Below are 20620 nucleotides of genomic sequence, written 5' to 3'. Positions count from 1 at the left end.
TACTAATCCCACTTGCTTAGGAACTTCTGAACATAAAACAGAGAAAAGTGAAGTAGTGGGTCAGATGTTAACATAAAATAAAGCAAGAAGGTGTCCAAATAGTTACATGCATATTTTTACTATACAAAGAAAAGTGTTCTATCAGGACATTAGAACAGTAACACCTGAAGATGGGATGGATGATGGGATGGATAATTCCAGGACTCCAGGAGGCAGAGCAGGAACATCACCGATTTTAGGTCAGACTGGAAACTAAATAATGAGAAGCCAGCCCAGACTACTTGGAAGATCCTGTCCTGGATGGATGGATGGATGGATGGATGGATGGATGGATGGATGGAGTAATGGTTAAATTAATGAGAACTCTCATCAAGATATCTGGCTGGCTGAATTTTCTATTAAGTAGAATTAAGTGAATTCAACTTAGTAATTGTCTACTTAAGACCAGAATTATTTCTCACTACCTAGTCAAATGTTATTACAAACAACTCTGGCACTAATGAAAGCTCTATAGCATACAGGATATCCACTCTGCCGCAGAAATTGAGAGTAAGTTTTATAGTAAGCCTAACCTACATTCCACTTCTGATTCCTTCATTCGGACACTGAGGAGAATGAAGGATGATACTGAGAAAACCATGCTTTCTTTCCCCTTTAAAAAAGAAAGCAATCAACAATGATCTCAAAAGAATATAAGATCTAGTAAGAATTAGGTTTCATGGCTGACATATATGTAACATGCAACAGCTTCTTGTACAAAGTATGAGCATCAAATGTCTGTACAGAAAACTGTCCCCAGAGCCTACAGGTATTCCTCCACCTAGGCATTCTTCCTGCAGGTGCTGTCCACCTTGTTGTTGGAGACAGGGTCTCTCACTGGACTGGAACTTACCGAGTAGACTACACTGGGTGGCCAGTGAGTCCCAGAGATCTGCCAGTGTTAGGATTACACATGTGCACCAGCACACCAGGCCTGGCTATTTATCTATCTGTCTAACACAGGCTCTGGGTATCAAACTCAGGTACCCGTGTTTGCAAGGCTGGCAAGCTGTACTAAGCTCTGCCCCCAACCCTCTGTCATTCTTAAAAACATTTTTTTTTTTTGAAGACTGGAGAGATGGTTCAGCAGTTAAGAACACAGGCAGCTCTTCCAGAGGACCCAGCACCCACATGGTGGCTCACAACCATCCGTGGCTGTAACTCCAGGAGATCCTACCCTCTTTCTGGCCTCCCTGGGCAGTGCAAGCATGTAGTGCCCAGACATGCATGCAGGAAATCCATCAATATCCATCAAAGAAGAGACTTTAGAAACACTCTTACAACTTGCACACAGTATCCAACCACTAATCCGTCAGTTGTGCACTTTCAATCCCTCTTCATTACTAGCTAGCCACACGCACAAACCATCAAATACCAGAACTCTGGTGGTGGTGGTGGTGGTGCTGCTGCTGTTGTCGTTATTGTTATTGTTTTCTCGAGACAGGGTTTCTCTGTGCAGTTTTGGAGCCTGTCCTGGAGCTTTTTCCCTCCCTCTCCCCTCTCCCCCCCCCCCCCCTCCTCCCTCCCTCCCTCTCTCGCCCAGGCTGGCCTTGAACTCAAGAGATCCACCTGGCTCTGCCTCCCGAGTACTGGGATTAAAGGCGTGCACCACTACTGCCCGGCTTGCTCTCTCTGTTTTAAGATTGATGTGTGAACAGTTTCTAATTTTCTGCCCAGCAGGTATTGTAGAAGATTTAGCTTCCCCCCAAAATCATACACAAATTTTTCTGAATGTGATGGTTGTTGTATAGTTTTGAAGTCAATGATGCAGTCTCTGGAAGACGTTTGGGAGAGTCTTCCAGTGTCTCTAGAATATTAAGAGTGCGCTTTTCCTTAACTTGCAGTCCTGCAGAAAAGCATCACCAGAAGATTGGAGAGGGCTGGCCGTTTTAGTGTGTCCCAGGGCCTCCACTGTTGCTGAGGAGGGTTGGCCACCACCTAGCAGTTTGTCTTACACAGACTTTAATAAAGGGTTGGTTTAGAAAGATGTAACAGATCAGTATTGTGTCATAAACTATGACCAACTAACATGCATAGTTGTTCAGTTGAGATGTGTCTCAGAGAGAGGGTAGAAGGTTGTCTACACAGTTTTCTCTCCCCCTCTCTCTGAACACAGTGAGAAAACCATGTTTATGTTTTCCCACATTTTCCAAATCCACTCTCGTTGAAACCTATATAAGTAACTTGAAAATAGTTTTTGTGAGACATACTTTAAAAACATACAAAAGAAAATATATAGTATTGTTTGGTCATAATTGAAAAATTAGTGCATTTGTGGCATGCACCACTGCCACCTGGCCCAAATATCAGAATTCTTAAAACCCACACATTTTTCTTACCTTGTTTCCTCCTTAGACAAACTCATCTAGGCATATGGCTTCAAAAGCATCCATGTAATAACTTATGATTTTTTTTCTCTGATTCTGAACTCTTTTCTGGCTACAAACTCATATTCAACTGCCTACTTGGGTGTCTTAAGTAGCAGGTTAAAGTTGGGCCCTGTTGCTGGGAGGGGCGGAAGAGGGTGGGGATTCAGTATCAAACCACTCACTCACAGAATGTATTGTATGCCAGGTGGTGGTGGCACACGCCTTTGATTCCAGCACTCAGGAGGCAGAGCCAGGCAGATTGCTGTGAGTTCGAGGCCAGCCTGGTCTACAGAGCGAAATCCAAGATAGGCACTAAAACTACACAGAGAAACCCTGTCTTGAAAAACAAAACAAAAAATGTATTGTCGGAGCTGGAGAGATAGCTCAGCGGTTACGCGCACTAACTGCTTTTCCAGAGGACTGGGGTTCAATTCCCAGCAACCACATGGCAGCTCACAGCTGTCTGTAACTCCAAGATCTGACACCCTCACACAGACATCCATGCGGGCAAACACCAATGAATATAACTCAAACGAGCAAAAAGAAAACCACAAAAAACAAAGAATGTATTGTCTTTATAGAAGGGACCAAAATTTTAACTTTTTACAAACACATTTTCAAGAATGTAGCGGTTCAGAATGGGTGCTAAGAATGGCAACATTCTTAGGCTACTGCTAGGTTCACGGTCTACACTGACCAGCTAGCCAGCTGTCTGCAGTAAAATGACTTCACTATTCCAGGAAATTCCTCACAGGAACATAAGGGTTTCAAATAACTTCACTGTTCACTTCAGGAACTTCCCAAAACCTCACATAAACCAACATCAGACTATTCAATGTTTCAATAAATAGCTGTAAACGATTGTTCGCTTCCCAACCGTTTGACACTCTTACCCAGAAAAGCTTGCCTTGCTGCATCCGCTAACCTTTAAACTCCATCATGAGCTTTACACTACTCCCATCAAGCCGAGCACTGAACTCCACACTGTGACCAGCCTCTATAGATGTAATTCTAATCGGTCTTATTAAATAAGAAACACAGAGCCAAATACAGAAAAGCCCAAGAGGTCAGAGCACTAGCGAATAGCCTTTAGCTTACCAGTCGCTGCCGTCCTTCCCCTGAGAGACAGACCTTCTCCTGTGTGACATGCCATTTTATTGCCTTTCTGTTCTGCCTTCTCATTGGTTCTAAACCCAACCACATGACCTCCTCGTCACTGCCTGTCTATACAGACCTCCAGGTCTCTATGGTTGGTACTTGGATTAAAGGCGTGTGTCTCTATGCTGGCTGTGTCCTTGACCACACAGAGACTTTGCCTGCCATGTAAGCAGATTAAGGGCGTGTGCTACCACCGCCAGACTTCTGCTAAATGGCTTGCTATTAGCTCTGACCCCCAGGCAACTTTATTTATTAACATACAAATAAAATCACATTTCAGCACAAATAAAATATCACCATATTTCCCTTTCTATTGTAATAAAAAGAAAAAGAAGTTATAACTAATATAAGAAAAACTATATACAGTACAATAACTATATACAATACACACAAGCAATAAATACCTAAACAATGTCTAGTCCATTTGCACTTGACAAATTCAGAGAAAATAATTCCATTATCTATCCAATTTGGTAAGTCCACACTGTAAGCAGCCTCCAAACTGCCAAACTCCAATTCTGCCGTCCCTTCCAATGGGTTCACTACCGCCACTGTACCCAGCATCCTCTTACCCACTCCACCCCACCCGCAGACACTTCCAGCCCTGTAACGACCGCACTCCTTTGCTGGTATAATAAACTCGACAGCTTAGTTTTGGTAACCCTTTCCAGGAGCAAACACTCTACTGAACTACTGGACAATTCCCAAGTGTCTATTTACATTCAGTTCAGCAATCCTAGATTCATTACAAGCCCTGTCAGAACATATGAATACCTTTGTAAAAGTTTATGCTAAATCATCAACCCTACGTTAGATGGCATCCACTCACACAACTAGCCTCAATGTCTTGATAAACGAGTTAACCGGTCCACTGATTAAATTTCTAATTATCAAATACACTACCAAGAATGGATATGATGTGTAGTGAGAAATTACAAGAAAGATGAGAAATACATCAGAGACAAGTTTACTCATCTAAGGAAAAATAATATGTGAAACACAATAGGGAAAATTGAATACAGAAATAATCATCAGGGGCTGGAGACATGGCTCAGTGGTTAAGAGCAATGGCTGTTCTTCCAGAGGACCCGGGTTCAATTCCCAGCACCCACATGGCAGCTCACAACCATCTATATAACTCCAGTTCCAGGAGATCCAATACCCTCACACAGAAACACACACAGATGAGATACCAGTGCACGTAAAATAAAAATAAATCTTAAAAAAAATAAAAAAAGAAATAATCACCAATCATAATAGTCAACAGAGGAAATATGATACAATTTAACAGTGAAAGAAACTGTAGCCAGGCGGTGGAAGCAGAGCCAGGTGGATCTGATGAAAGATTTTCTAACTATATTTACAAATCAAACATAAAAGAAAAAATTGCCATATGAAGTACAGGAAAAAAAAATCTCAATTTTTAAAAAGACCATAAACAATCTTTAAAAAAACAGACACACACAAAAAAAACTAAAGTTGAGATCAGATACAAGGGACTAATCTTCTAGAGTACTGAATCAGAAAGAAACAGACAAATGACCCAGAAGAAAACTAAAGATCATAAGGGTTCATGGGTGGGGGAGGAGGCAAACCCCCCCCAAGCCTATGAAATAAATTAGTCAACATCACTGATAAGATGAAAACTGTAATAGCCTGAATTCCACCAGTTCTCACCTACCCAACTGGTAAAATTCCAGAAGTATGGCTACAGACAAATCAGGACTTTTGCGCTCGTAGGCAGAAGTACGAAATGTCAATAAGACAATACCCATCAAAAATATGCAAGAATTCAAATTCAGACAGGGTTTCTCTGTGTAGTTTTGGTGCCTGTCCTGGACATTGTTCTGTAGACCAGGCTGGCCTTGAACTCACAGAGATCTGCCTGGCTCTGCCTCCCAAGAACTGGGATTAAAGGCGTGCGGCACCACCGCCCGGCGAATTTATCATTCTTAAACAAAAACTTTTTAGAATGTAGATTCACAGAAAAGCTACAAATATAGGACACAGAGTTCCCCTACACCCCACACTCAAGTTCCTTACATTCTTACATTCAAGTGGCACCTTTGTCACAGTTAATGAACCAATAATAACATATTATTAGCCAGGTGGTGGTGGTGCATGCCTTTAATCCCAGCACTCCGGAGGCAGAGCCAGGCAGATCTCTGTGAGTTCAAGGCCAGCCTGGGCTACCAAGTGAGTTCCAGGAAAGGCGCAAAGCTACACAGAGAAACCCTGTCTCGAAAAAAAAAAAAAAAATTATATCTATATGTATTATTATTATCAACTGAAGCCCACCATTTAATTCCATTTCCTTAGTTTTAATCTAATGTACTCTGTGTCCCGCCAGGATCCTGTCTAGTTTATGCTGGTCTGTAATAATAACATATCCTTAGGTTACTCTTGGCCATGGCAGGGTCTGACTTCCTTGTTGTTGATGACACAGACAATCTGACCACCACCATTCACGTCTGTGTAGAAAGTTCCTCTATTGGGATCTGACAAACACTTTCTCACGGTTAAAGCAGGGTCATAATTTACAGGGCAGAAAACCACAAACATGAAATGCATCCTCACAATAAAATATCAACACATTTATAATACTGATGCTAATCTTGACCACATGACTAAGGTAGTGTTTCTCAGGTTTATCCTAGTCAAGTTAGTCTTTCCCCAAATTTTTACACTGCACTCTTTAGAAAGAAATTGCTACGTGTAGTTTACACTTAAGGAGTAAGGAATTCGGCCAGACATGCTTTAATTCTAGCCCTTGGTAGGCACAGGCAGGTGGACCTCTGAGTTTGAGGCTATCCTGATCTACATAGCAAGTTCCAGGACAGCCAGGATACACTGAGAAACTGTCTCAAAAAAAAAAAAGGAAGGAGAATATGTTACACATGCATAACTCCATTTTACTCTAGAAATTTACATCAGTATGAACTCACAGTATTGTTTTATAGTCTGATTAATTGCATACTAATTTATTTTGGTGCCCCCATTATCCTGGTACTAGCCACCATGCACTCTTCTAGCAGGTTGTGACAAGTTATTCGGGGTGTTTAAATATTCCCTTCATGTCAGCACTATAATGATGCCACAGGGTCACCTCAAATTTTCACTTCTTTCCCTGGCCCAAGAATTCACCATTTCTCCAAACAGGCCTGGTTCCTTTTACGGGCTAGGTCCTGAGAACTGAGAGCTTGTATTAGTTGAGTGTGCTCATTCATTCTGAGGGTCACTGTCTCTGACATCATTTCAAACACATTCTGTGTGTGTGTGTGTGTGTGTGTGTGTGTGTGTGTGTGTGTGTAAAAACAGCCTTCTCAAAATGGAATGCAACCCTCTGAAGCTACGTGGTTTCAGACATCAAGGCATACATACAGAGTGGCTTATTTGACACCACAGAAGTAAAAACGGAACAGCTAAGACCCATGAAGTACAAAGGACAAAACCATAGCACAGCTCCATAATGAAACGCTACAGAGGTATTAACCATAAAAAAGTATCTAACATGCAAAGATCTCCAGCATAAATTATTCGTTTGTGTCGTATGCCAAAAACATTCCTCACAAACCTGAACACAGCAGAGGTATTTCAAGGCAAACTCAAACTGAGTTTCAAATACTGACATGCGCACCAATGGTGTTAATTAGCTGACTCTCAGACCCTGTACACAATTTAAGTGAGTAACCATTAAATGAATAGTATTGCTCGATCATCTGCATTAGCTGGGAGGGGGGGTTTTAAGGACTGCAAAATCATTCACAGGGACATAGTATTTGTATTCTTGATTATAAACTAGGCCGTTTATAGTTGAACAGGACCCACAATTTCTATATTTTGTAAATCTATTATTTATATCTCTTATTTGCCACACCCCCCCATGGCAACAGCAATTTCCAACAGAGAGAAACATTATCTCATTGGAAGATAAGAATGGTTGTGTCTGCAAACTAAATACTCTTTCCCTAGTGTTCCCATGAGACAGTTAACAGTCTTTGCGTCTCTGAGGTGAAGCAAACAGCATTCTCCACACAGAATACCAACAGTTGAAGCTGCTTCTGAACATGAACATATGACAAACATTATCCATTTGGCCAGCAAGTGGCCCAAGAATTTCACTGTAGAAGAATGTTTAATATGTAGCTCACTTCAACCAATGAATACAATCTAAGTTCCTTACTGGGTGTGGTTTTTAAATTGAAACTGTCTCCCACAGGCTCCAGTATTTGAGCACACGTGGTCTCCTGCTGGTAGACGTTCAGGGGGTTACGGGACCTTTACAAAGTGCAGCCTTGCTGGAGGCAGTATGTCACTGGAGGTGAGCAAGTTTATAGTTCTGCACCTCTAGTTCGCGCTCTGCTCGCTATGTGTGGCTGAAGATGTGATCTCTCAGCTTCCTGCTCTGACCTCCTCCACCATGCCTCCTCCCTCACTATGGACTCTCCTTCGGAACCGTAAACAAAGATAAACTCTTCTTCTACAGTGCCTTGGTCTTGGTATTTCATCACTGCAACAAAGTAACACACTGGGCTCTTTGACCTCATCCACCAATCATCTCACGAGTTACTGTCCTTCCTCCTACTTAGGGCTTCTTTTCTCTAAATAAACTACTACTATTTTCCTGGGATGCTCTTTAAGTAGTAATACCTAGAAAATATATTCCAATCCTGAAGCGACTCTTACTGACAGGATGACATATTTAGAGTTCACATTTTATAGTAGAGAGTTTTGAGAAAACAGTAGAGATCACTATTCTAGGGAGCTAAGGGGTCCACTGTAGTTTTCCTTCCATAAACTTTCAGACCATTCCCCAGGCTACATTTTTGTCTACCATTTATAAAAGCGGAATAAAAAAAAACAAACATAAGAACATCAAAAGATTAGGTGGATTAAATGAAGTGTCTTGCCATACCAGATAGGAAGATATAACGGGGAAATAATTTTAAAAGGTGAAATAAATTTTTTAAAAAGTAGATGGATCTCCCAAAATAATTGCCTCCAATTAAAAAGATATATATGCCACAGTTTTAAACAAAACAAAATACAGAGTAATTTTTTAAAAAAATGAATTCAAAGATTGAAGAAGGGAAAAAATTCAACATCAATGATCCCTTGCTATAAGCCAACTGTGAGAAACCAATGTGTGTGTGTGTGTGTGTGTGTGTGTGTGTGTGTGTGTGATGTGTGTCGGTGGATTCCTAGGTGTGTGGGGTGCCATGGTACCTGTGTGGAGGTCAGAGGCCCTCAGGGGTCAGTTCTCACCTTTTCCCTGTGTGACATGGGTAAGAAGGAAACAGACTAGCTACTCTGTAAGCTTCCAAGGGACTCCTGTTTCCACCTCCCCCTTCACCTGGGAATAGTGAGATCGCAGAAGCAGGCTCCAGGTCCAAGCTTCCCATGGAGTCTGAAGACTCATACTCAGGTCCTCACACTTACATGGCATGTGCTTTATTCAATAAAAATCACCTTCTATATTAATGTTAGATTTCTGCATCACTGTGACTAAAGACTTGACATAAACAACCAAGGAGGGTGAAGAGTTAAATTCAAATTCGTGGTTTCAGAAGTTTAGAACGCAACAGGAAGTGTGTGATGGAGCAGCTCACATCAAGGCCCACCAGAAGCTGAGTCCACACGTAACAGGAAGGGAAAACAGGGTACCCTAAATTATGGCCCCAGTGGCCTACTTCTTCCAACTAGGCATGACTTTCCAGTTCCACTACCTCCCAATATTTTGAATCTATCAATGGATTCAACTCATTCATTAAGTCAAAGCCTTCAAGGTCTAACCATCTCTGGAAACACTCTGACAGACACACTACCAGTGTTCTTGATAGCTCTCAATCTAAACAAGATTTACCGCAACATGTGTATCACCAATATGGCTTATCACTGGTGATACTGGTACAATAGGAAATACCAAAAAAAAAAAAAAAAAAAAAAAAAAGATTTAAAAAACTTTCATTTGAGAATCCCACTTCTGGATATTTACATGCTCTAAGGAAATGTGTGTGTGTGGGGGGGGGGGGTGTCACTCATATAAGTGTGTCATAGGGAAATCTAAAATAATAAAACAGGAAAAGTAAAAAGTAAGCATTGTCAAACACTACAAAATGGTTAGACCTCTTTTGATAGGTCAATGCAAACACTAAAAATCATAGCCTTCAGAATTATTTGCTACCTTAAAAAATGTTACATTTCAAAAATTATCTTAAAAATACGAAACTACTTGTGAAAAGAAGACAATTGGGAATATCTGAAGATGATAAGCAATGCATGAAGGAATGTAGATCACCTAGTTTCTACATTATTGTACATTTAAAAAACAAATTTCAAAACCGTAGTCATTAAGACAATGCAGCTAGAAACAGAAGGACACTGATAAGAAACAAACTTCAGAGAGCAAGGGCCTGTCCACTAAAAGAATGCAAGATAAAATAAACGGAACAGTTTCATACATAAACAAGGATCCTAACTCTTCTCGCTGCCCCAAAAACTGGCAAAACTGGAAGTTTTAAGAAGATAAACGACTAAAAAGTGCAGTATAAATAATTTTGTCTTTAAATTTAATTTGTATATTAATAGTGGTTCTACTAATTTTAGTGCAATGCTTGCTAAAATTCACAACTCACCAAGAATTATATAGAACACTAGAAATCCAAGCTGGAATTTAGACTCAGTTGCTCTGGAACAGAGCTGGAGATTGCCCTTGAGATATAGACAGACAGATGAAGGCAGCAGGCAGACAGGCAGACAAGCAGGCAGGCAGACAAAGGCATACAGACAGACAGACAGACAGACAGACACACACACACACACACACACACACACACACACACGGACTTTTTATTTCTGAAGAGCAAGAATACTTTTGAAGTTCAGGTTAAGTCCACTGGCCTAGAACAAAAGATAATAAACAAGAATACAATCAAAGCAGATTTCATGACAAAGAATGAAAGGTCAGGCTTTTAAAAAACAAAATTGATTTCATGAGCAATTACTCTATTTAAAAACAACCAACACCACCACCACCTTGAGTCACATACAAGGGTCTTTAAGAAGGATAATACACACTGTCTCAAATGTGTAGATGCCAAACAGGAGGCCACCCACAAGGCTGAGGCAGGGGAAATTACTGCAAGGAAAATTTGCCTGGCCCTTCAGAAATGCTTCTGAAGATGTGCATACAGGAGGTCAATGTCCTCTTTATTCCTAAAGACTGCTAGATAAGAAACAACACTGAGTGTCCTAGGTGATTCAGTCTTATACACATGCTCACGACCAAGTGATTTTCAATCAGGCAAGAGCAGTGAGGCATTTCAGAAAATCCAAGAGGTATGTACAATTTAAAAATCCATACTATTTTGATTCTTTTGTCCTTATGAATCACACTGTTCAACCCAAAAAAAACCCAGATCAGATCTCCATTATGTTACAAAATACGATGTTCACTCCATCATTTGTGGAATAACAAATATAGGTAATTTTATTCTCAAAAAAGCGACACAGAAAAATTAATGGATTGAGACTATATACAACTACAAGTTGAGATGTTTGAAAAGCTCTAAATCTCATAAACTGCGAAAGTTCACTTTTAAATGTTACATTTTAAACATGACGGTACCAAGCTATACCCACTGGTAAATGTATTAATTATAACAGATCTACACCAGCACAGGTATAATATAAGGTTCAGTTTTCATTTTGAAAGTGAAACATTTTTAACTATATTGGGAAGCAAATTCTTGATCAATTACAAACACTAACTACTGGGTTGCAGGAACAACACAGAAAAACCCTGTTCAATCCTTTCAATACAATCCTGTACTTCCTAAGGGCATTCAAGGCCAGTATCACACAGCTAAGGAGCTAGATTTCAAAGGAAATGAAAAGTCTGCAGTTAAGCAATATTACTCTGCTACTGACCACTGATTTTCGGCCTTTAGAAGTAAGTATTCAATGTATACATGCTGGTTTTATAGTTTTCATATTCTCAAAGACAACCAACCATGTTTGAGGGTCACAGCCTTTTTTCTCCTTTCCTTTCTCTAACAAGTCAGTACAGCTCACATGTAATTAAAAAGTCTCAACAATGCCAAATCACTACCCCTCTATAACCGGCTTCTGGATTACTCTCCCACAAACACTGACAACATGGTATTCTCCAATATTCAACCTGAAATTATTGTTCATTGTGTCTAGGCCACCGACTCTGACTGTCCTTTACCAGCTCGGCGTGGTGTTCCCTAGTCCCACCCGGCCACTGAACAGGACAATCCATAACTGGGGTGTGCAGAGGAGGTCATGGAAAAGGAAAATCAGCACAAAGTCAAAGAGAGACTCAGACGGTCCCCGCAGCAGACCATCTTCACCACTACAGCAGACATGAATGTTAAAAATAACAGAGACACCATAACGCTGTCAGGCAGAAGAAGGAAGACGTGGGAGGAAATGACATTTGGGCCTCAAAACTGAGAAGTACTCTCCAAGTAAGCACCACGGCATTAAAATATCAACACCCAAGTTTCCTCATCTTTGAACCCCAGCTCTAATATACATTTCCATATTTCTCTGATCCTTTAAAAAAAAACCACGAAAACCCATACATTCATTTAAAAAGGAGAATGGTCTCTGGATGGTTAGTTGGTAATTTCTCAAATACATAGCTTTTACCAACCTTTGTTTTATTACTGAACATCAGCATATACTAAAAACAAGTATTATCCAACAATGAAAAACACTGCACCATTAAATATATGCTTTGAAAAAAACAAAATGAGGAAATAATCTAGGATACAGTGAAAAAAATACCTTTGAATATCTGCTTCACTGTTACATACACAGAAAATTGAAAAATTCTTACAAGCATAGCACGAACATAAAATGAAGAAAGGACAGGCTATGAAGAACGCTAGAGAGCGAGCCGTCGGGGACATGCTTCTGTAAGCATAAGGACCTGAGTGCAGGTTTCTAGAACTAGGCAAAAAGCTGTGCCTGGTGCCATCTGCCTCCATCCCAGTGCTGGAGAGGTACAGACAGCATCCCTGGTGCTCAGCTCACTGCCTAGCCGTCTCCCTGAACCGGAAAACTCTCCAGGTTCAAAGACAGACTTTTCAAAAGAGAAGAGAAGAGAAAAGGAAAGAAACAGGTGAAGATCTATAGCACCCGCCCACCACACCAACCTTGGTACATGCATGAGAGTCACACTAACATATACCACACCCCCCAAAAAAGCCTTGTCTTTCTCATTAGTTGTGTGTGTGTGTGTGTGTGTGTGTGTGTGTGTGTGTGTGTGTGTTTGAGACAGAATCTCACTATGTAACTCAGAAAGGTTTTAAATTGCTTGTAATCAAGCCGGGCGGTGGTGGCGCACGCCTTTAATCACAGCACTCGGGAGGCAGAGGCAGGTGGATCTCTGTGAGTTCGAGGCCAGCCTGGTCTACAAAGCGAGTTCCAGGACAGCCTTCAAAGCTACAGAGAAACCCTGTCTCGAAAAACAAAAAAACAAACAAAAAAAATTGCTTGTAATCCTCTTGCCTCACTCACCCCAGCACTGGGATTACAGGTATGTGCTAAGATGACCAGCTAAATGGGTCTTATTATTGACCTTTATGGGGGAAAATTCCTTTTCACCTTAATGGACCATGTTAACAATACTAACTTACAGTTTTTCTATCCTAAAGATCAATTTTCAATATGAAAAATACATTTTTCTATTTTCAGTGGATTGCTGAATAAAAATATGCAAAATTTATACCTTGCTTATAAGATATATCAAGGGTTGGGGATTTAGCTCAGTGGTAGAGCACTTGCCTAGCAAGTACAAGGCCATGGGTTCGATCCTCAGCTTAAAAAAAAGTTATCATTATTTAGGGGCAGGAGAGATGGCTCAGTGGTTAAGAGCACTAGCTGCTCTTCCAGAGGACCCAGGTTCAATTCCCAGCACCCACATGGCAGCTCACATCTGTCTGTAATTCCTGTTCCAGGGGAGCTGACACCCTCACACAGACATACATAAGGGCAAAACACCAATTCCAAATATAGATAGATAGATAGATAGATAGATAGATAGATCAAAAACCAACAGATGGGGTGTGGGGGAAGGGGGAGGGTGTGTGTGTGTGTGTGTGTGTGTGTGTGTGTGTGTGTGTGTGTTAAAGTTTTTACCAATACCAGTCAAAGGATCCCTTTGATGGTATCATAGATTGGCTCCCAAATATTCCCAAAACTCAAGTGTTAAAAGCTCAGTTCCCAATGCAGCAGTGTTCAGTGGGCCCTTTGGATGATGACTGGATCATGAAAGCGCTGATCTCATGAATAGATTAATCTATTTATGAATTAATAACCTAGCGAGCTGCTGGGAAGCTGTAGAAACTTCAGGAGGAAGGTCTAGGTAAGGAAGTAGGTTCTGAAGACATGAACATGAAGGATATCTAGGCTCCTCCTTCTGTCTTCTTTCTGCTCCCCCTACGCCAGGAGGTTATCTGCTCTGCTCCACCACACACACGCTCACTATGATGTTCTGCCTGACTGCAGGCCCGTGCGTCATGGAGCCAAATAACCATGGACTGAAGCCTCTGACCCAGGAGTCCACATAACGGTCTCCTCTTAGAAGGTGATTTTTCTCCCATATTCTGTCACAGGAATATAAACACTGGCCAACACAGATGGCATAGGCTCAAATAATGAAAGCATTATCATTTAAATTATTCAAATTCAATCATTTTACTACATATAAAATCAAAGCAAATGAACAGACATTTTGTAAAGAAAGCAAGTGTATGTCAAGTGTAATTCGGGGGAGGTTCTTTTGCGTGTTTTTTTTTTCAGCATTCATATTCCTTCTGTGTGTAAAAACATTGATAAATTCATAATTGAAAATAAATCTACAAACTAGCCACGGCAGTTCACACTAGTGTGGGCTATATAACAAAACGGTCTCAAACATCCAAAACAGAAAGCAGGGTGAGGAAATCTACAAACACTGAAAGTGCTTTTCTCTGACTTATCCCTGCTCACAGGGCTGTCCGTGGGATGTTAGCATCCTCCCCCCCAACCCCCACCCCCCACTCCCACCCCCACCCCGCCCCCAGTAGACACACTGTGACTACAGCCCTTCTGATGCTTAAACTTGAATCTTGGGTGGCTGTGGTAGTTGGACTCTGAAGAAAATGACTTAACCTAAGACCTTCGCTTCCTTGTTAAGAAAAAAAAAGGGGGAGGGGCTTACCTAATAGAATAGGTTTCCTGTGAGGATTTAACAAAACAAGAATGTCTACCATAGCACGGGGCACAACTAGTGACACTCTTTCTCATAGTTTACATTACATATTGAATGTCTGAGTTGCTTCAAATTCAAGTTTTGACTCTCGCTACCAGAGTAATGGCTTTTAGAGGTGGGTTTGGGAGCTCTAATTGTTTTAAGCAGGATCCAGAGGATGGGCATTAGAATAGTAGTTGAACCTCTCCCCGCCATGTTCTTTTCCCCATTCTTTTCTCACACACATACCCCCTTTTCTCATCCTTCCTCGCCACCTGCAGGGACCAACCAAAAGGCCAGGAAACCATACAGTTAAGACAGGCATCTAGAAACAAAGAGGAGAGCCTCACCAGAATCTAACCAACGGGGCACTCTGACTTCACACTTCTGGGCTCCAGAACAGAGAGAAAATACTGTTTTAAAAAAGCCACCCAAGAGGTGATATTTTGTTATGGAAGATGAAGCAGAATAAGGTCTATGAAAAAATATTTTTAGAAAGCAAGATCATTTTTCACTAAATCTAAATTAGCTCCCCCAAAACCTATCTCCAAACCATTTAACTGGTAGGTTAAGGGTCTCAACACATGAATTGGGGGGCCATGCAATAATTCAGCACACAATAAGATCTATGAGAAAAAAGTAATTAAATATTAATTGTGCCCTCTGCTAGGCAAGCTATGCTGATACACTGTGGATCTGTAAAGCTACCTCCTGAAAACAAGTGTTTATGATGGTATGTTACTGTAGACCATAAAACATTAGATTCACTGGTTGATGTTGATTGATTTTTCAAGGCGGTCTCAGGAGAGCAAAACATTGCAGAAAGAGAAAGTTATACACAAGACATTTCTTCAGGCCCTTGGCTATTCCTTTTTCCAGGTCAATATTTTGCAGACATCAAAAATAAACACACACACAAATACATGACACTAAACACGAATTAATTATATTGTGAGCAAAATTACAACAAGTCCACTAAGGACAAGAAGGGCCCTGGAAGACAGTCTAATCAGTCCTTTCCCTAGTTCAAAGAAACTGGCCACCTGACAGGTTAAACTCCATAGCAAGCTGCGGAATGGGTCTTCTAGTATTTACAAGTGCATGTAAAGCACATTTTAAATACCATTTTATCAGCACTGAAAACGAAAAATAGCATAATCATTTTATAAATTATACTTCAAATGCGTATTAAAAAGTTTTGAGCAGAAATACTCACTTCCAATTCAGAAGAATCCAAAATTACTGTTCCTTTGCAAGCACACAAGGAGAGATCATTTCTAAAACACCATAGAGACTATTTGTATAAGTAGGGTTTAAGACATAATGGCCTTTTCCCACCAACACAGAAATATATTTATTCAGTAACTATCCACCCTGGAAGTAGCAAACCCATGTAGAAGACCGTCAGAACACAGAGCTATAACTGTACAAAGTCTGAAGAAGAACAATAAAGATTCAGAATGTGACATCTTTTAAATAGCCAAGGTTAAGAGACAATAATAAAGGTAAAAAGCAAAAACTACTGTGTTCAGAAAGCTCTTTCCTATCAGGAGATGTCATCACCTCCCCCTTTGAACAGCTTCCTCTGCGGCCACGGCAGTGTCTGCACCGTTCACTGTAAGGTTCCTCACCGTTTGGCTTCACAGCCCTAGTTCAGCGGTGCAGGAAAAGGAAACTGGAAAGCTGAAAGCCAGGGGAAGACAAGCCTTCCCGGAACAAAGTAGTGATCTTATCCACCACACCTGCGCAGGGTAATTGCAGGCCCAGAGACAGTATCTGAAAACTAAATGTAGCAAAACATACATTAAGATCCCCGTAGTCAACACAGCTAAGCTATGATACAGGACAAAAAGATGTTCCATTTTCTAGTTTTTATAGAACTAAATGACTTATGAGCCACTAGCAGCATCAAAGCTAAAAAGCATATTCAGTTAATTCCTCCAATTCCATCTTTTCCTTACTATGTCCTTCTGATAACCAACTTGTATAGGACAGGTTATATACTCTGTCACATGGATAATACCAAGTTACTTTCTTTTTTCTTTTCTTTCTTTTTTTTTTTTTTGAGACAGGGTTTCTCTATGTAGTTTTGGTGCCTGTCCTGGAACTCACTCTGTAGCCCAGGCTGGCCTCGAACTCACAGAGATCCGCCTGCCTCTGCCTCCCGAGTGCTGGGATTGCAGGCGTGTGCCACCACTGCCAGGCCCAAGTTACTTTCTTAGGCCCAAATCCAACTAGTGGAATAAACTACATATTTTTACAAAACCTCATTTTAGTAATAGGAAAATTACAATATTAACAAGACTTTAATTCGGCATTTTCTCAGGCTGCAAAAGTAATGTGAAAATTTGAAAAAATGGAGGCAAAAAACCAACAACCCACAATCCAGAAACATTTATTAGGTTTTTGATAAATTTCCTTGTAGCAACACAAATTTTTATTATCTAAGTAGGTACTAAGTGTTCAGGGGAAAAAAATGTACATGGTTTTTGATAAGTATATTAAGCATCAATTAAAAATGTGACCTGTTAATTTCACAAAGGTTTCTAGAACATTTTGGTGTGTGTGTGTGGGGGGGGGGTTAATAGAAAGTTGAAAAATGCAGACTAATCTCTAGCTGAAATACCTAACATTTTAATGTCAACACTTTAAAGACAGCAAATTGTAAGATAGGACTATTCTTATGGTATCACTAACATTTTTGCACCTACACTAAACAGGTTTATTTTTACTTTCTTCTTGTTCAGTTTCACCAACGTTTTCATTTTCTCTGTAAAAATAGTTACAGCTCTCCTTTGCACAGGAACTTTAAAGTATGTATTATTACTGCTATTATTATTATTTGCATGATGTGTGTGGGTATGGGCATGTGGACGTCAGAGGGCAACTTTGTGTAGTTAGTTCTCTCTTTCCAACTTTGCCTGTGTGCCAGGGACTGAATTCAAGCCCTGAGGCAAGCACCCTTACCCACTGACGCATCTTGCCAGCCCTTGCATTGGAATTTTAAAGCAGCTTAAATTCAAAGGCTCAGCAGCATTTCTTTGAAGCACAGCATTCAAACGGTTAATTCTTCTGGCCTATGAGATGGTTTGCCAGATAAAAGAACAACACTCTTCACATTCCTATATCCACTCTCAAAACATAAAAAAAAAAGACGAGTCCTCAGTCATTTTGTCTTCTTTTGTTTGAACCCACTGATGAATGCAGATGTTAGAACGACAAAAAATAAAATGACTTCATTAACAAGACGACACCACACTTAACCTACAAGCCAACTCCTTAGGTTCATAAAATAAAATAAAATAAAACCAATTATATTATCGCTAGCAAATTTTTCTCATAAAATTTAGTTTACACATATTTCTAGATTCAAAGGTTTAGGTCAATGCCACTGATCAGAGGTCTCATTCATTTTCATCTGCTCTGTGGTTGAACAAAGTGAATCTCGAAACAGTCGCTCCGATTTATTACTTTGATATTCTTGTACAAATGTCGTTTTAAAGAAAGCCAACAAAGGTCCAGGAAAAAGAGACAGTGAAGTTGGGAGGCAAGAATTGTCTGTCTGCCTTTAAGTCAAGCATTTCCTGTCAAGACAGGACAGACAGACAGACTGCTACCCGGAATACACTCTGCTGGCCAAAGGAAGGGCCAAGACTCAAAACAAAATGTGCCACTTGTCTCTTGAAAATCCATTTGGCCCGGGAGGCGGTAACAGGGGACCACGGACGGACGCGAATCTGAGGGCCACATTACCATAAGGGAGAGGCGCCGCGGATTCCAGCTCAACGCTTTTGCCATGTTAGAAGAAGAAGAAGAAAAGCTAATTGTTGATGGCCATGTGACACAGAAGATCCCAGAAAGGAAAGGGTGTGGGGGGCGGCGGGGGGGGGGGGTAGAAAGAGTAGAGTTCAAGGCAGTTCAGGGTCAGAACAAGTCAGGCATCCTGTCATTAGCAAACGCTCTCCTTCCTAGCTGAAGGCAAAATACCGCTTACCCCAGGAGGAGTGGGTGAAAAGTGGGGGCGATGGGAAACCACAGGGGAAGAAGAAGAAGAAGGCGGCGGCGATGTGGCAATGCGGGGGTGACGTGGGAGACAAAAAACCTGGGGGCCCCCCCAGCCGAGATGGGGAGCAGAAGCAACGGGACATACAAGACACGGGAGGAAAAGCGACTGCAGCCGAGACAACGGTGGAACACCCCCACCCCCCCCCCCTCCATCCATCCCTCCATCCCTCCATCCATCCATCCCGGGTTCTCCGGGTTTCCCACAGTCCCTCCGCCTCCTCCGGTTGGAGCGACACTCCGGGGTGCGACCCGCCCCGCCGGAGGGCTGCCCGGAGCTTTTGTGTCGGCCCGCTCCCCCAAGCGAGGAGGGCTCCACCCCCGCGGAGCTAGCTGCCCACCGGCGCGGCGGCCTCCGCGTCTCCAAGGAGCCCGCAGCGCCGCGTCCTCGCCCACTCCCGCCTCCCCGCGCCTCCTCCACCCGGGGCCCCGGGGACCTTTGTGTCTTACGGGGGGACTTTCCGCCTCTTCCCCCTCCGCCGCCCGCCCCGCGGGGGCCACCGGCCTCCCAGGGAGTCCCGAGCGGCAGCGACCTCCGGCGGCGACGGGATCGCGCCCCCCTACCCCACCCCACCCCACCGCACCCCACTCTCCGCCTCCCCCAGCTCGCCACTCCCGCAGCCCACGCCGCGCGCGGACACGCGATCGGCACCGTCCCCGCCCGCCGGAGCCGCCCGCCCGCCCGCCCGCCCGCCTGCCCCAGCGGCCGCGGCTTGACAGGCGTCGCGATCCCTGGCCGACCCCCCACCCCCCGCCTTTCCCACCCCCTCGGGCCGCCAACTCACCAGCAAGTGCGGGGGGACACGGGCTCCCGAGGGCAGGCGCGCAGGGCGAGCGGATGCAGGTCCGGTGGCGGCGGCCGCGCAGAGGAGGCGCCTCCGGCTCAGGCCTCCTCCGCGCCCCCCCACCCCCGCCCTCCGCCTCGCGCCTTCCGCTCCGCGAGGGCCGCCGGCCGCCTTCACGCGTGGCCGAACCCCCCGCTCAACATGGCTCCCGGGCCGCGCGGGGAGCCGCACGGACGGCTCAGTGCCACCCGGTCTCCTCCGAGCCGGGGCGCCCGGCGGGGCGAGCGCGGGGTTGCTGGATCGCGGCGGGGGGACGCTCGGGAGACCCGCAGCCGCCGCTCTCGTTCGTCTGCGTGCGCGTCGCTTTCGCTCGCTCGTTCTCTCGGCCGCTGCGCCTTGACGCCTCCGCCTGTTCCCCGGAGCGAGCCAGAGAGAAGAGGAAAAAAAAAAAAAAAAGACTTTTATTGAAACGATCCAACCAGCGGCGGCGGAGAAAAGCGACCGGCTGCCGGAGCTTCCCCACCCCCGCCTGCACGGCTCGCCTGGGGCAGCGCGACCCCTGCCGGCGGCGGTGGCGGCGGCGGCGGCGGCGGGGTGGGGCGGGGCCTGTCTTAGGGCGGGGCTTGAGGTTCGGGGCGTGGTCTGGGCGGGGCGAGGGGTATTCCCAGGAAACTCGCGCCCCAAGCCTGGCTGCAAACCCAACCCGAGCTCTGCAGACCCTTTGCAGTGGGCGGCACGCGACGCTGTGCCTGTCCACCGCGATCGGCGAGGAAACGATCCCCGTAAAACAGCGCCTCATGACAACAAAACCCTGGCTTGAAGTATAACAGTCGCTACTGTCCACGGGACGCGTACCTCATCCCGTGTACAGTAGGCTGTCTCGAGAGTTGGATGTCAAAGGACCCGCACAGAAGCATCCCGACTGGTCGCTGCTACTTTTCTTC

General features: G+C 43.4%; 1 protein-coding gene across 1 annotated transcript in view; it reads right to left on the bottom strand.

Moving 5' to 3' along the window:
- The window catches only part of Cdk17 (cyclin dependent kinase 17), an 81935-nt gene extending 61732 nt beyond the window's left edge, over positions 1-20203 (bottom strand). Inside the window, exon 1 of the mRNA XM_036169772.1 lies at positions 19677-20203. The gene's annotated coding sequence lies outside the window, so the exon portion shown is untranslated. The remainder of the gene's footprint in view (positions 1-19676) is intronic.
- Between the last annotated feature and the right edge of the window lie 417 nt (positions 20204-20620).

The sequence above is a fragment of the Onychomys torridus genome, chromosome 20 (genome assembly GCF_903995425.1).
Source record: "Onychomys torridus chromosome 20, mOncTor1.1, whole genome shotgun sequence".
Taxonomy (NCBI): Eukaryota; Metazoa; Chordata; class Mammalia; order Rodentia; family Cricetidae; genus Onychomys; species Onychomys torridus.
This window is presented reverse-complemented; position numbering and strand designations above follow the sequence as displayed.